This window comes from Musca vetustissima, unplaced genomic scaffold, assembly GCF_032173495.1.
Source record: "Musca vetustissima isolate MV318-11 ecotype Yass unplaced genomic scaffold, APGP_CSIRO_Mvet_v1 utg8404, whole genome shotgun sequence".
Lineage (NCBI taxonomy): Eukaryota > Metazoa > Arthropoda > Insecta > Diptera > Muscidae > Musca > Musca vetustissima.
The window spans coordinates 34,534-49,807 of NW_026878018.1; positions in this window are offsets into that span (position 1 = coordinate 34,534).

Genomic DNA, 15,274 nt, shown 5'->3' on the forward strand with positions numbered 1-15,274 from the left:
TTGAAAAAATATATAGAAAATACCTTCGGAGTAGATTCGGCATTTTAAAGTGCCGAATGACTTTGACTTTAAAAATAATGCTTTAATATGGTTCAAAATTACATATATAAGACCAAACAAAAACAAAACCTTTAGAGGATCTGAATTTTAATCAGAATGATAGCGGTGATAAATACCAGGCTATGACTATGGTGCCGAATGTGCCCCATCAAATGCCGAAGCCAACTCGGGCAAGGGCACATTCAACGAATTTGACATTTTTTACAAAACTGTAAAAATTTGTGATTAGTACTAATTTTTAATATATTTTTGGTACAAATAAAGTAAAACCTTTACAATCAGAGCTCCACTAAATTTTTAACATTGCAATTACAAATTCAAAATCATATTTGATGTTTCTTATTAAGGTGGGATGGTTTTATTTCAAGCATTTTCGATGATATTAGGATGGGGAAAAAGAAATCCATTATTTTTCGAAAGATGGCTGCAAAGATAGATTTCTCCTAAGGTATCAATCAAATAATTTCAGATTTATGCACGTTGGAAGAGTGACCTTTCGCAGTAAAAAATATTTTGCTCTTTTTTGTTTATTGCATTCAATTGTGAGTTACAGGGTGTTAAAAATCGAAGTGAACAAAGAGAAAATTCGGTATATTTTACACTTTTTCTTTGACAAAAGCGCAAAAGCAAGCCCAGCGGCTAAAATTGTGAATGGTGTTTATGGTTCCGATACTCTAACAGCCAATTATGTGCAATTTTGGTTTTGTAGATTCCGTTAGGGAATTTTTGTTATTTGGTGCGGTTTTCAACCGTACAATGGATTCTTATTGGGTACATCAACCACACACATGTCCTCGGTAACCTATGCCAAATTCCATTTTATTAGTGCAGATTTAGTGTAATTTTTGTGCAATGGGACGGAATTATGTTAATCGATTTCAACTATTATTTATGCCACAGAGCGCTGTTCAATATTAAATCTCAATTGGTCACCAGTTATTTTATATGGTGTACTGCTTAGGTTTGGTACACAATTTACTAAAAATCGGACGAAAATATATATGGGAGCTATGTCTAAATCTGAACCGATTTCAATAAATCTTGGCACACGCTTGTCTATCCTAACTTCGGTACGTTGTGCAAAATTCCGTGCAAATACGCTTAAATTTGACTCTTTAATACCCCATTTGCTTAAAATCGGACGATAATATATATGGAAGCAATATCTAAATCTGCACCAATTTCAATAGAACTTGGCACACGTTAGACTATTCTAACTTAAGTACGTTGTGCAAAATAGAACGAAAATATATAAAAATTTTGGTAAAGTTATGAGCCATTCAATATAGAGAAGAGGCTTAATTTATGTACAGTACTAAGTTGTGTATACAGTCCAAATTTTTTAAATCGCTGCGTATTCAAATTGTACGAATTCTGCTATCCGAATTATTTTTGATTCTTATAAAAATGAATATAGAGAATAATTTGAAATGCGTTTTTCTGTCGATTTTTTTTAATTTTTCCGAAAAATGTACTGTATCTCCTGAATGCAAGGATGTAGCGATGTCAAATTTTGTGCATATTCAATTTAGGATAGTTGCATTAAATCTGTGAAAAGAAATTTGTTCTAAGATTGCGGAAAAATCGGGGCTCAAAGGGTTAAAATGGACATGTGGCAGCTGTTTAACAACTCATCTAAGTCAAAAAACCTATCTGCCAATTCACTTTGGGCAGAATGAAATGTTTTAAGCTGCATAGGAAATAAAAATTGGCTCTTCCTTTATGTCAGATAGTTACTACAACAACAAAAACTCCTATTTAAAATATCGTAAATGATATATCAAATGTGACGACCTGTTCTTAAACATTTTTTGTGGCCACCAGACAGATAGGCGGATGTACTCGTAAATGTCGACTAATACTAATTCACTTACGTAACAATGTTGAACGTAAAAACGTCAATAATCCAACAACAAAAACGAATTAATATCCACTTTCAAATCTAATATTTGTAGAAGTGGATGATCGGATAAAGCCCTGACGCTAAAAATAGAATAGCATTGTACATACGAATAACAATTCCTCAGTGAATGAAAATTCCAAATGATGTTTGATGGCATAACCGAGGCATTTCCAAACATTTTTAATTAATTAACAAAAAATAGAAAACAAAAACCCCATCGAAAACTGAAGCCAAAATGTAGGTGGACAAGTGTGTGTTTGCATCCATCCCGACTGTTGTGTCGTCATATGCCACATGCCAGAACAAACACACACACAACACATCGCCCATGGAGGAGGTGCTGGTGGTGATGATGATGATGATGGCAATGGCAATATCGACGTCGATGCCGACGCCAATGATGATGTGGATGATCGACAATACACTTGGCATTGTGTCGTGCCTATAAGCATTAACTAGAACCATAACGACAGCAACAACAACAAATGACAAAAATGCATTATAAAATTTTATTTGAATATGTTTACTTGTTGTTGTATTTCTGAGTCCATACAAAGTAAATTAGTGGCTACAACGACAGCTAATAAATACGAAATCGCTAACGAAAATGAGGAAATACGAAAAATATATAAAATAACCTGACATAACAGGCACCGAATGAAAATCGATGTGTGGTCAATGGCAAGGAAATCGAGAAAATGTAGAGACTCAAAATTCTCTCATTCTGCCAGCTAGCCAGCCAGCGAGGCAGCATTGAAATGGAAAATTAAATCAAATAAAAGACGTCGTTGTCGTTGTCCACTTTGTATTGTTTATTTCCGCGGCTTAGCTGTTCATTTTCTTTTACTTTGCCGCTGGCCAAAATTGTGTGCATGTGAATGTGTGTATGGCTGTCTGTCTGTGTGATTGTATTTGATTTTAATATTAAAAATATCTGTTTTATTTTCGGAGACTTTTAGTATAAAAACAAAACAAAAACAGAGAATTTTGTTTGGAAATGAGAAATTGTGCGAAGGAAAAACAAAACTAAATAAATGAAGAAGGAAAATGTTGCTCTGAGACTACGACACGTCAATGAATGTTTTGTTGTAGAACTTTTGGGAAATTTAGATATAACCCAGAAAACAAAGTGGATGATGTGGATTTAGTGTTCCGGACTATATTATTGAATAATGGCTTTAATGATTTATATGGTGAATAATTTTCAATGCCTACCATGAAGTCTATCAATACCTACCAGTAGATTTAAATGGTCAATTCCATTACATATCTGTAAAAAAATCCTCATAGAGGAGGTTAACGCAGCAAAAAGTTCTAAGATAAATGACGTTTAAGAGCATTTGATCGTATGTCAACAATATTATGATTTAAATATTTATTTAATTTTGCTTTCCCAGATATTTTGCTTAAATGTCTTATAGAGAATGTCCTCCCGCGCATGTTATGTCCGCTCACTGGATCAACAGTTCCATGAGATAAGGTTAGGTTGAAAAGAGGGGTGGTTCACATAACCATATGTCCAATATTAGGACATACATTTAAACCTGTAGGCGACCTGTTGAGCGCTATAAAAAGGAAGAATGTTAGAAGTAGTCATCTTTGGATCCGATTGTCCCAAAACGTCTAAGAATTCTGTTTAGTTAGTGAAGTCTTTTCCATTCACATCCCCTTAGGTCGGTTATTTCACAAAAGGTGTAATTTTCTACGAATTGGGTTCGGAAGATTGAAAAGGCTGAGCAGAGGCACAGGAAATATTCTAACGTTTCGCTGTCTTCTCCACACGCTCTACACCAGTTGCTTCCTCGCATCCAATATTGTGTAAGTGGTCCTGCAGGCTGTTATGTCCTGTGAGAATATCGGTCATTTTGCTGATTTATTTTTTGTTTAGCATTTAGATTTGCTTTGTATTATCCTCATTTGGGTCTCCCCATAAAATTTTGGTTTGTCTATGACCGTAGTTTTAGATGCGATACACTGAAAGGCTTAGCATTAGTTACATCTATTTTAGGTCTGTCGGCGCACTGCATGCGAGAATATTTGCTATCTCATTTCCTGTTATTCCTATGTGACTTGGTACCCATATGATACGTATGAAACCAGTTCGCAAGAAATTATTTTTGGTTTTTACACATGAACTGTTTTAGATCTTATAGTTTTGTTTTTTGGCTTGTTTACTATCTGTCTAAAATAAACCAATTCAGGCACTCCGTTGTAGCCTGTACAATATTTTGGTGCGGTCTATTATGTCCGGTGTCGATCAACTCGTTCATAGCTTTAAGGGAACACACCACCCCCCCCTTTCACGATTTTAATTTTTCAAGATTTTCAATGGGTTGGTAAATCAATACCAATGCTTATTAAGGTTTGTAATTTTGCACATATATATTTGAAGATTTAAAAGAGAAGAAAAATAATTTACAAAAAAATTTGTAATTGTTTTGTTGTTGTTTTTTGTAATTAAAGAAAATTCCTTATTTTTGATGGCGGGCATGATAACTCCTCACTGGAACATCGGAATCCGAAAATTCCAACGGTGTTATAAGGAGTACATGTCTGGCTCTCGTATAAACTAGGATTATTGACTTCGCCCTAAAATTAACAAAATGGTGGACCCTTGAAAAAATATTTTTGGAAAATCGCCGATTTTTTACCAAAACCCAAGTTAAACCAGTAAGGAAAGTACTAAAATCGGACGGGGCCGACTATATGATACCCTTCACCACTTTGGGTATATTCAACAGATGAATCTTAACAGACGTCGCATTTTTAAGGATCAGTAAAATTAAATTGGACCCACAAACATATCTTTCTGCAACCTGTACTAAATTTTTCATTTGGTCAGATATAGAGTTGCTTCTTACAATGGGACAAAATTATGTAAATCAATTTAAAGCATATATAAGTCGGATACCCGTTGATTATTTGGATACATATCTGATAAACATGAGGAGTTTGGTGCACCATTTACTTCAAATCGGACGAAAATATTTATAAAAGCTATATCGAAATCTAAGCCGACTTCATCGAAACTTGTCACAGAATAGCGGCCACATTTTGAGTTCTTGGTGTATTATTTACTTAAAATCGGGAGGAAATATGTATGGTAGCTCTATCCAAATTTGAACCAATTTCAATAAAACTTTCCACATGCTAGGTTATATAAACTATATAACAGTGGGTCTTTGGTGCACATTTTACTTAAAATCTGACGAAACTATATATAGGAACTATATCTAAATCTGAACTAATTTCAACAAAACGTGTAGCAAACACGTTATCCCATAATAATTTCTATAAGTTGTGCAAAATGTTGTGTCAATCGGACCCACCTGGGGAATTCGGTGCAGCATTTATATCTAACTTATAGGTTATAATAAGTTCATTACGAAAGATATATAGGGACTCTGGTGCTCCATTTACCTAAAATCGGATGAAAATATATATTGAAGCTATATCTAAATCTTAACCGATTTTCACGAAATTTAACACACATCATTGTAGAATTTAATCAGTACTTTGGTACGCCATTTTCCTAAAATCGGACGAAAATATATATGGGAGCTATATCTAAATCTAAACCGATTTTCAGGAAACTTAACACACATCATTCAGTACGCTATAAAAAATTTCGTGCAAATCGAAAAATATTTTTGGATATTGGTGCACCATTTACCTTAAATGGGACGAAAATATATATGGGTGCTATATAAATCTGAACCGATTTTCATGAAACTTATCACACATCATTCTAGGCTTAATTCAGTACGCTGTGCCAAATTTCGTGAAAATCGAAACATATTTAGGGACTTTGGTGCACCATTTACCTTAAATCGGACAAAAAAATATATGGGAAATCTGAACCGATTTTTTCCAATTTCAATAGGGTTCGTCCTTGGGCCAAATAAGAGACGTATGCCAAATTTCATCCAATTCAAATAATAAATGCGACCTGTACTTTTTTTACAATTTCAAGTGAAAATCTCAAGAGTTCTTGAGATTTTCACTTGAAATTTTGTAGGGACATTATTGAATTAGTGTAGATTCGAATTAAATCAAAAAAATTTTGACCCCGAGAGTGGGCGGGGGGTCCCCTTAAGTCTTAAAGTGTCGACGGCCCCTTCATATTTTGTTTGGATGTCAATTGGATGTATGTATATACAAGATAGTCTCTAAAGATTTTGTTGGCTAGGCAGCATTTTCTCTGGATTTTCTGTAACGATTTTACATTACATTTTTTGTCCATTGAAGTCTATGAATGTTCTTATAGATCCTGTGTATCATCTTTGGATTAAACCAACATTTAGAGCCTACAGTTCTTCTGCAGAAGGACCAGCATCTGTGGACATTGTCTACCCGTTCCTGTATGTGGACTTTCCATTTAAGTTCTCTGTCTTGGATGATCTACAGATATTAAACTTTATTTGATATGGCTTTCAATTTGTTTTGAAGATTTTTGTCTTCCTAGTGAAAAGACATGTCTCCGTCTTGATCGGATATACGTTAAGGCCCCTCGGCCTCGCTCAATTCTAGGCAATGTTTAACACCGTTTCAGCCTTCTTATATAACATGTTAGGATTCTTTCCTCCCAGAAGTATTATAAAGTCGTTTGTATAACAGACGGGTTCAAATCCTCCTCAGTTAAGGTCCTTAAGAGACTGTTGATAGTGGTAATCCATAGTAGCGGTGATAAAATCCCCCCATGTGGAGTCCCTTGTTCTACTTTGCACTGTTATTTATGTCTTGTTGGTTACAGTATATCTATATATTCCTTAGCATGTGACTGACCCAGGATATGATTGCCTGGTCAAATCAGAGCGATTTTCACTGATCTTCCCTTTGCGTACGCTTTTTTGTTTTTGTACTTTAGCGTATCGTTGGGTATGTAACACTTGATCATTGTGTCGACTGTTCGTTTCATAGTTTTGAGTATGAATGAAGCTAGGCTTTTGGCTGAAGACAATTCCAGCTTGCTGCCAGGCTTTCGAAGTGTGCGCAAACCATAAACATTCGTTGAAGAGTGATTTTGTAACAAAGCGTTAAGACGTCATCTGGGCAGCTGTGTTGAATGCCGCATTTATCGGAACAATATCTATCCAGATCAAAGATGTTTTCTCCATATTCTTATTTTTGAACGCATCATTCACCTCCTGTTGGGTCTCCTTCTTGAGTTTTCCAGACGCGCTGTTTTCTTCGATCACTGATTTGCCGGACGTCACGGAAGAATCGAATACAGTGTTCGTCTTCTTGATATTAAAGTCGGCATCGTCACCTTCAGTTGATGGATTTCCGTGCCAATCTCCTTTGTCTTCGGATACGCTATGCCTCTTTTTATTTTTTACTGGTTTGTCATTCGTCTGCTCTTCCGGAGACCTAATTCTCTTCTCCACTTCCGAGGAACTGGAGAGACCTAAAGGTTTATACTTCTGAGCATTGGATCGCTGTTCAATTTTGTTTCTTCGTTCATAAAATATGTAAAATTTTCACAAGAATGGGTAACATTTTGTGTGACCTCATTACTGAAGGCGTCGTGCAAAAATACTACGATTGAAATTAAATCTTGGACATAGCGCTGTTCTGCAGTAAACCATACAAATGACTAAATACCCTAACTATGAAACACATTTTTTAATTACACTGTGCGATGCGAAAATTATTCAGGGGTTCTAATGTATCTTGTTTGAAAGGAAATATTCTACTCATCGAAAGAAAAAAATAATAATATAAATCCGTTAGAAATAAAAGAAGTCATTAGCGTTTCAAATTGAAAATCTATGAAACCACGTTTTTTTCTACATTTTCGTGATCCAGGGACTCCAACTAAACAGAATTGGTACATTAGAACTCCTGAATAATTTTTTTTGTTGTTTTGTAGCACAGTGTTATTGGAGAGAAGAGTTCAAAATATGGTACGTAACCTTTGTTCACAATAAACAAACATTTATGTGGCAAAATAATTTTCATAAAAACAGCTGTTTTCTGCGGCAATTCGCTTTGTGTCCGACCTCCTATAGGCATTGCTCTGAATTGTATATATTTGGTAATTTCCCAAACAGGTCAAATATCCCACGCAAGCTTAATCTTATCGATCCGTAGACTCTTATCTATACATTGTCAGCTTGTTGTCTGTTCACTTTGATGTGAAATTTGCCACAGTGTTAAATCAAATTCGAGAAGTTAACTTATTACCAAGAAGAATTTCAAATTATGGGCAGTCGTTAGTAATGACTTATGCTCTGTTCCAGAACATTAAAAAATCCTGTTTTTATCTTTTTTTTTTCGATTTCACCTTTTCATGAAGGTATACCAAAGTGTATCTTTGGTACATGCGAACTGTCTCCAATATTGAAAATTAATTGAAATTGAATTTTATTTGTGTGACAAAGAAGATACACCGATGATTTGAAGACAGTGTGCACTTACTCTATAAAAAATACCCTGATTTTTACCCGAAAAAAAAAAAATGTTTCCAATAGCTAAATCTTAACAAAAAGTAAACAAATCTACAAAACCTGTCAAATTGTTTGCTGGGTATAATTAACGTATACACGAGTTTATTTATTTTGTTGCTTTTTGCCTTCTGCTGTGCTTCTGCAATGCTTAATTTTTGTATTTTTTTGGACGAGACAAATTGTCGTTTGTGTTCAATCGATGTGTTTGGATATTTCTCATTTAGGGTGGCATATGTTTCTCTGTCCATGGACGCTAATAGTTTTGGATTCAAAGCGTTTTGAAATACACATTTCACACTGATACGGATGAGTTTTCTTTTTCAATTTTGGAAAAATTTTGTTTGCCTTGAAAAAGTAAGGCATAGCGTGATTTTCGGTCGTATAACGTACGAAAATAGAGTTTTCTCTCAAACTAAAGTCGAATTGAATTAAAAAAAAATAATTATTAAAAGAAAATTCTGCAGAAAAACATCGCGTTGAAAACAAAATCTTTACGGAATTGTTTATGGCACTTGAAAATAATTTACCAACAAAACGAATAAAAAACGTGCTGTGATAAAAAAAATTGTGATTCTACGAAAAGAAAATAAAAAGTTTTATTTCTGTCAACCGTTTGTTTTTGAAAATAAAATGTTACATTGTTTTGAATGATATAATTCCAATCACATTCATAACGCTTTTATCGTTGTTTTGTTATTGTTTTTCGAATTAAAAGAATTCGTTGTGTTTGGCTCCGAATCGGAACTTGTATGAAACGGTTTTCAATAAATGAAAATGTCTCATAACATCAGGCAAAGACCCAAATTTGTCATTACCGATGAAGATTTGGATGATTACAATCATAATTTAGATCAACACCAGCATGCCTTTCATCAAATCTATCAAAGGCAACAACAACAACAGCAGCCGCCACAACAACAATATTGTACGCACCAACAACGTCGTCAACAGCAGCAACAACAGCGAGGTGGATACTATGATCCCGTCACAGCTGTAGAGGATGATGATGACGATGACGACGAGGAGGAACGTCGTTCCAAAATACAGGATATACTCCATTGGCTGCATCAACGTCACCATAACCATCAAAATTCTGGAAATCGGTAAGTGTTACAATTACATACATGCACACATGTGTACCGCTGTTTGTTTTTATTTTGCTCAAATTACAATTCCTGTATCGCCGCCACATTGTTTAGTGTTTGGAGGTCATGGCAGACCAGACGCTATTGTTATGTGTGCCCACGCAGCTAGTCGTTCGTTCTATGACCACGGCATGGTTATTTCAGCTGTTGTTGGCATCATTAATCAACAGATTTTTGATCTGTTCAGTTTCTTGTTTCTTTTTTTAAACAAATGTGTTTTCTAGCTTTCTTGTTCTTGTTATTTTTGTATAAAAAAGTTTATGGGGGTGTGCTAATTTTTCGTGAAATACCTTTGGGACATATTTGAAAATTTGAAGGGAAAACGCAAAACGGCAATTAATTTAAATTTAAACAGTATTCATTTAAAATGTTTTCTTTTTGTAATTATATTGATCTTAAAGAATACATTTAGTGGAATTATGTTATCAAGATTGACAGTGGCGTAAGCTCTTTTAAAAATTCAAATCTATTAACTGTTCTTAAGAAATTTGTTACTAAATGTGGTAAAATACTTCAAATACTTCTAAACTACTTGTGAAATACTTCTAAAATTATAACAAAGAGAGGATATTTTTCCATTTGTACAAAAAGTCCGGCTAGATTTCGACACCAACCCCAATTTCTGAACCCAAATGGTTCATATGTGATGCTGAATAATTCCTTTTAAGATAGAAAGCCCTTGAGAAGTATATTAAGAACCAAGTTGGTGAAATTCTCCATAGTTCAAAATTTTGAACTATTGCATGATGATTTTTTTGTATGTGACACCACAATTAATCAAGAAAAAACTCTATATATTGACGCTAATTTTAAAATATCTTCAGTGAGGATTTTTTGTTTTTGCAAAACATATCGTCTTTTTATCTCAAGTTGTAGAGCCTATTTATTTTTTTTTGTAAACTAAATACAATAAGTGTTGGTCATAATATTTGAAATAGGGCCCCAATGACATGTAATGGATATTATTGTGTCATTTTCCACTCTTACCCGACCCATGCTCAGAAAACAGATTTTCAGATTATAAACCCGAGAAAATTTATGACATATTCCGGACAATATCAATCGATGTAAGTGTACCCCACGATCACGCTTACAGGGCCATATAATTTTCATGAAACTTTTTATAACCATATTCCAAGGTGGCTGCATTATGCCATCGATAGTTTCACGAATTTGTTTATTTGAGGTCTTACACCGATGCTGGGTTGATGGTGTAGATCATGTGTAATTGTGATACACTTCTATCCACTTTTAGGTTATCCACCAATTAACGGTTCCCCTCAATATTTGGTATTTTGAAACTTCTGGGAAGGTTTTCAACCTATGATCTTAATCTTCCTGCTAAAATGATCAATATCAGTCAATTTTTTGGCGTAGTCCTCTATGTAAGGGTACCTCCCTAATATCAGTATTTTGTGAGTATGGGCAGGTTTTTCAACCGAATTTGCTCCAATTTAATATTTTGAATTCTCATTGGGTAGAAAATTTCCCTACCAAAAATTGTCAATATTGTTTCATGTTTCGGGTAGCCACCATAAAAATGTACCCCCCATTATTTAATATTTTGGGGACTTTTCGGCACGATTTTCAGCCGAATTTACCGAAATTTGATGTCAAATCTTCCGACTAAAAATATTAATACTAGTTTTATTACAACTCCCGTATAACGGTACCACCTAATTTTCAGTATTTTGAAGGTTTTAACCACATTTCCCACCAAAGTAACTGTAATTTCGCATCATGGGGCTTTGGAGGCTAACATACATACAGTGTCGGCTAATACCTAAGCACCACCTCAGTACAATTTTTTACATGATAACTTTTTTATGAAAACAAGACCATTACGCCTTATGTCATCGAAATCCTTCAAATTAGGCTTAGATCCTTAAAAAACAGCATATTCCATCATTCTGGGACACTCCAGTTGAAATGGACGTTGGCGAGTTCAAGTCTGGATTTTTTTTTATTTTGAAAAAATAAAAGGGTTTTTTTCTGGTCCTCTACTGAATGATCCGCCCTCTACAGCTTTTCTGCGGATCGATATTTCTCTTATTTTTAAGTGTAGGGTGTTTAAAATTTGACTAGAGGATGTAGTGGATTCATTTTAGATTGTCCTTTTAATTTACTTCAAATCGCGATGTTTCGCGTGGCTTATGAGTTGGAGAATTGGAAACAATCTGCAAAAACTTGTAAATTGGCCTAGAATTACTGATATATTAATGGATTATGGTGCATCCAATTGAAGTCTGTACAAGCTAACAAAGCTCAGAATTTGTTGAAGATCTTTAACTCAAAAACCAACCAAAAATAACCTTAAACAATAATATATGCGTAAAAGATGTGAGGGTGTCCTCCAGGAAAAAGGACACCCAAATAAATATTGATTTTAATAGTTTTTTTTCTATAATTTAAATAAGGGGGGTTCTTTAGTTTTGTCCGCTTGAACTACAGATTTAAACTGTTTTTTGAATTTAAAAAAAAATTGTTTTTAATTCTGAACTACAGTGAACTTTCGATAATGATAACTGGCACTCTCTTGACCGAATAGAGGTCAATATCTCTCAAAATAATGTTTTCGACCCCTGACATCTCTAAACTATCATTTGATCATCGAAATTTATAGGCGTCGTCTTTGACTATAAGCGGAACATCATGCAAAATTTCCTACCCATCAGCACTGCATTTACGCCCTTCAGTATGGTAGTGGTATACTAAACAATATTAGAATATTTACGTATAAATCCGAATACATACGACAATATAATTGCTATTAATTTAAGGGTAAACCACTCTCCTTGGATATACTATACATTTCCCGGATATATGTCCTTCAGGTGGAAATATAGACGCCATTGAATAGAAATTTTGTCATTTCGTGATCCTTATGGATCCCATTCAAGCGCAATTTTGGTTATGTTATGAACATTTTTTTTAAAGTTAATTTTAATCGTGACTCGTTAGGTAGCATAGCTTTATGCTGATGGATTTGGGCCAGAATGTCCTGCATATGATCCTGAGGCATTTATTTATGAATACTTGCAGCTTTTGCTGCAGTTATTATTTTTTTCTGGCCGTTTTTTAGAATGTATCCAGACAAAATAATGGTGGTGAAATTTGGCCCAACTCATTTGTTTTGCGTAAGGGCAAACCCCATTGAAACCAGTGTAAATTGGTTCGCCGAATGTGCCCCAACCCGTGGTAGCTTCGGCATTTGATGGTGCACATTGGGCAATTAGACTGGTAATTATCATTACTAGTATGGTGAGAATTCAGATCCTCTAAAGGCTCTATTTTGTTTTAGTACACTACTCAATGTTTGACTTTTAAGGCTATATTTTTTAGCGGCGGACGTTGACGTCTCAATTAACTACTTTTTAATAATACTGCCTTAAAATTTGAAAAGCTTTATACACAAAATACTAACGAAATGGAAATGTTACCAAAACATCTGTAAAAATACAAAAAACTGCGCATCTAAATATGTTTATTAGCTAGATTTCAAACTTTGCGACACTTATTTATTTTCGTACTTGATATCTATGTATCGATGTTAGTGATGTACAGTGATGGCTTCATATCGATAAAGCGATTGCCGAATATGCCCCGATGCCGAAGGTGCCCCAGTCTCCCCTATTTGTCCGATAAACATGCATTTTGGGAGGCGACCAAAAATAATTGAGGAATTGTGTATATCGATTCAGATTGTCATTTATTATTGTCATTGTCATTTATTATGATGTAATTTTGAAGGATAAATTTGTTCAGTAAAAACTTTTACATTATTAACTTTCAAATGTGCACCCTCAATTTCTTTTACCGCTCTTTTGCTTTAATAAACAGTATCTAATTTTTTTGTGCAACTTATTTAACAAAATTACAAATAGTTGACTTTTAAATGCATTTCCTTTAACTTTCCTATCTGAGCACACATATTTGAATGTATTTATGTATGCCATTAAAAACAATGATTGGAAACATGACCCAGTCTCAAATTTGTCTAACACAACATCAAGGTTTTTTTTTCTTCAGAAAATGTTGAATATTTTCTATTTATTATTAGTTCGAAATAACCTTTCTGGACAGGATTATCTTAATTTTGTGTCCCATCACCAAACAAGGGTGACAGTAATTTTAGTTTGGGATCAAAGCCCCTACCTAAAGGCTGTTTTTTTGTAATCCTCTTATATTAAAGAAAAAATTGCTTACACTTATTTCTTTTTTTAACAGTATTAACCTTAGACTTTTTTGTGTTTCTAGTAACAATGGCAACACCAAAACAATTTTAAAAATGTATTCAATCATTTTGAAAGCATCTACTTCGGTGACAAAATCAAACAGATCCAATGGATTTATCACTATGGGATGCATAAGATTTAATATACCTTTCATGAATATAATATATTTTGAGGTGTGAAGGTGTGATGAATTCAAGGAACTTTTGTTAGGGTTGCTAAAAAATGAAAGAGAATTTAAGATGGATTTACAAAAATTCTTGGTTTCTAATTGTTTTATTTGACTGGTAGATACATTTAGGTATTTTTTACACCAACCGAGATTTCAACAAGACCCAATCTTAATATTTAAGCGTTTAGCTCTAAATTAATCGCAATGTTGATTGTCAGGGATGTTGCTCCGTCAATATCATCAAGAGGTTGTATTTTAATTGTGAGCCATTACATTTCTATTACGACACTAGTATCCTAAAATGGAATGCCATTAAAACTATGTGGTATTTTGTGTACTTTGAGTTACATGATTTACTGAAAAAAATAGAATACGCCTCAAAATATGCTACACATTTAATTCCCAGCATCATTGTGTGTCAACGATATTATCATGCTAATGTAGTATTCCCTGGCATAGTGTAAATTGTCCGACTCGCTCTATATATCTACTGGGGAGACTGGAGCACCTTCGGCATTGGGGCACATTCGGCAATGGCGTTTTCGATATGTAACACTCATTGTACATCACTAGCTTTTTATAAAAAAAGTTTTTTCTTATAGAAATAATTAAAAATATAATGTTTTTAGAAGATTGAAAAAAATAGAAAGTGCCCTTGGGGTAGATTCGACAATTTAAAGTAGGGCACATTCAACGTCCGCCGCTAGAACTGATAGCAATGAATGCCGAATGTGCCCCATTAAATGCTGATGCTACCCCGGGTAGGGGCACTTTCGGTGAATTTGACTTTTTTGACAAAATTGTAAAAATATTTAACTAATACTATTTATTAGAGAACAATAACCAGCCATAAAGTTTTTAAATCTGTTGAATAAGTACTGAGATATAAAGCTCAAAAAAATAAGTGCCGAATGTGCCCCAGTCTCCCCTACCTATAGGAATTAATTGATTGAATATGGACTAGATCGAATTATGTTATGTTAAACAGTACCCCCAAATTTCGGTATGACGGTATAGCCAAAAAATAATTGGAGTTAACATTTGATAACAGTCGAGTTACACTCCATGCAACAATTGCATGCAGCACAGAAATCCCCAATAAATACCCTGAAATATTTATAATTTTTGATACGGAGATGTTCTACACACTGAGAACCCAAAATATCAAATAAACGCCAATTCGGAAAACTGGAAAACGTGTCCAAAATCTCGAAATTGCCGTTTGCGTTGCAAACGGATGGACTTATTTAATATACACTCCAGCTTATATAATTACACTGTGCGACAAATTTCAATTTTTTTGAAAATTACCG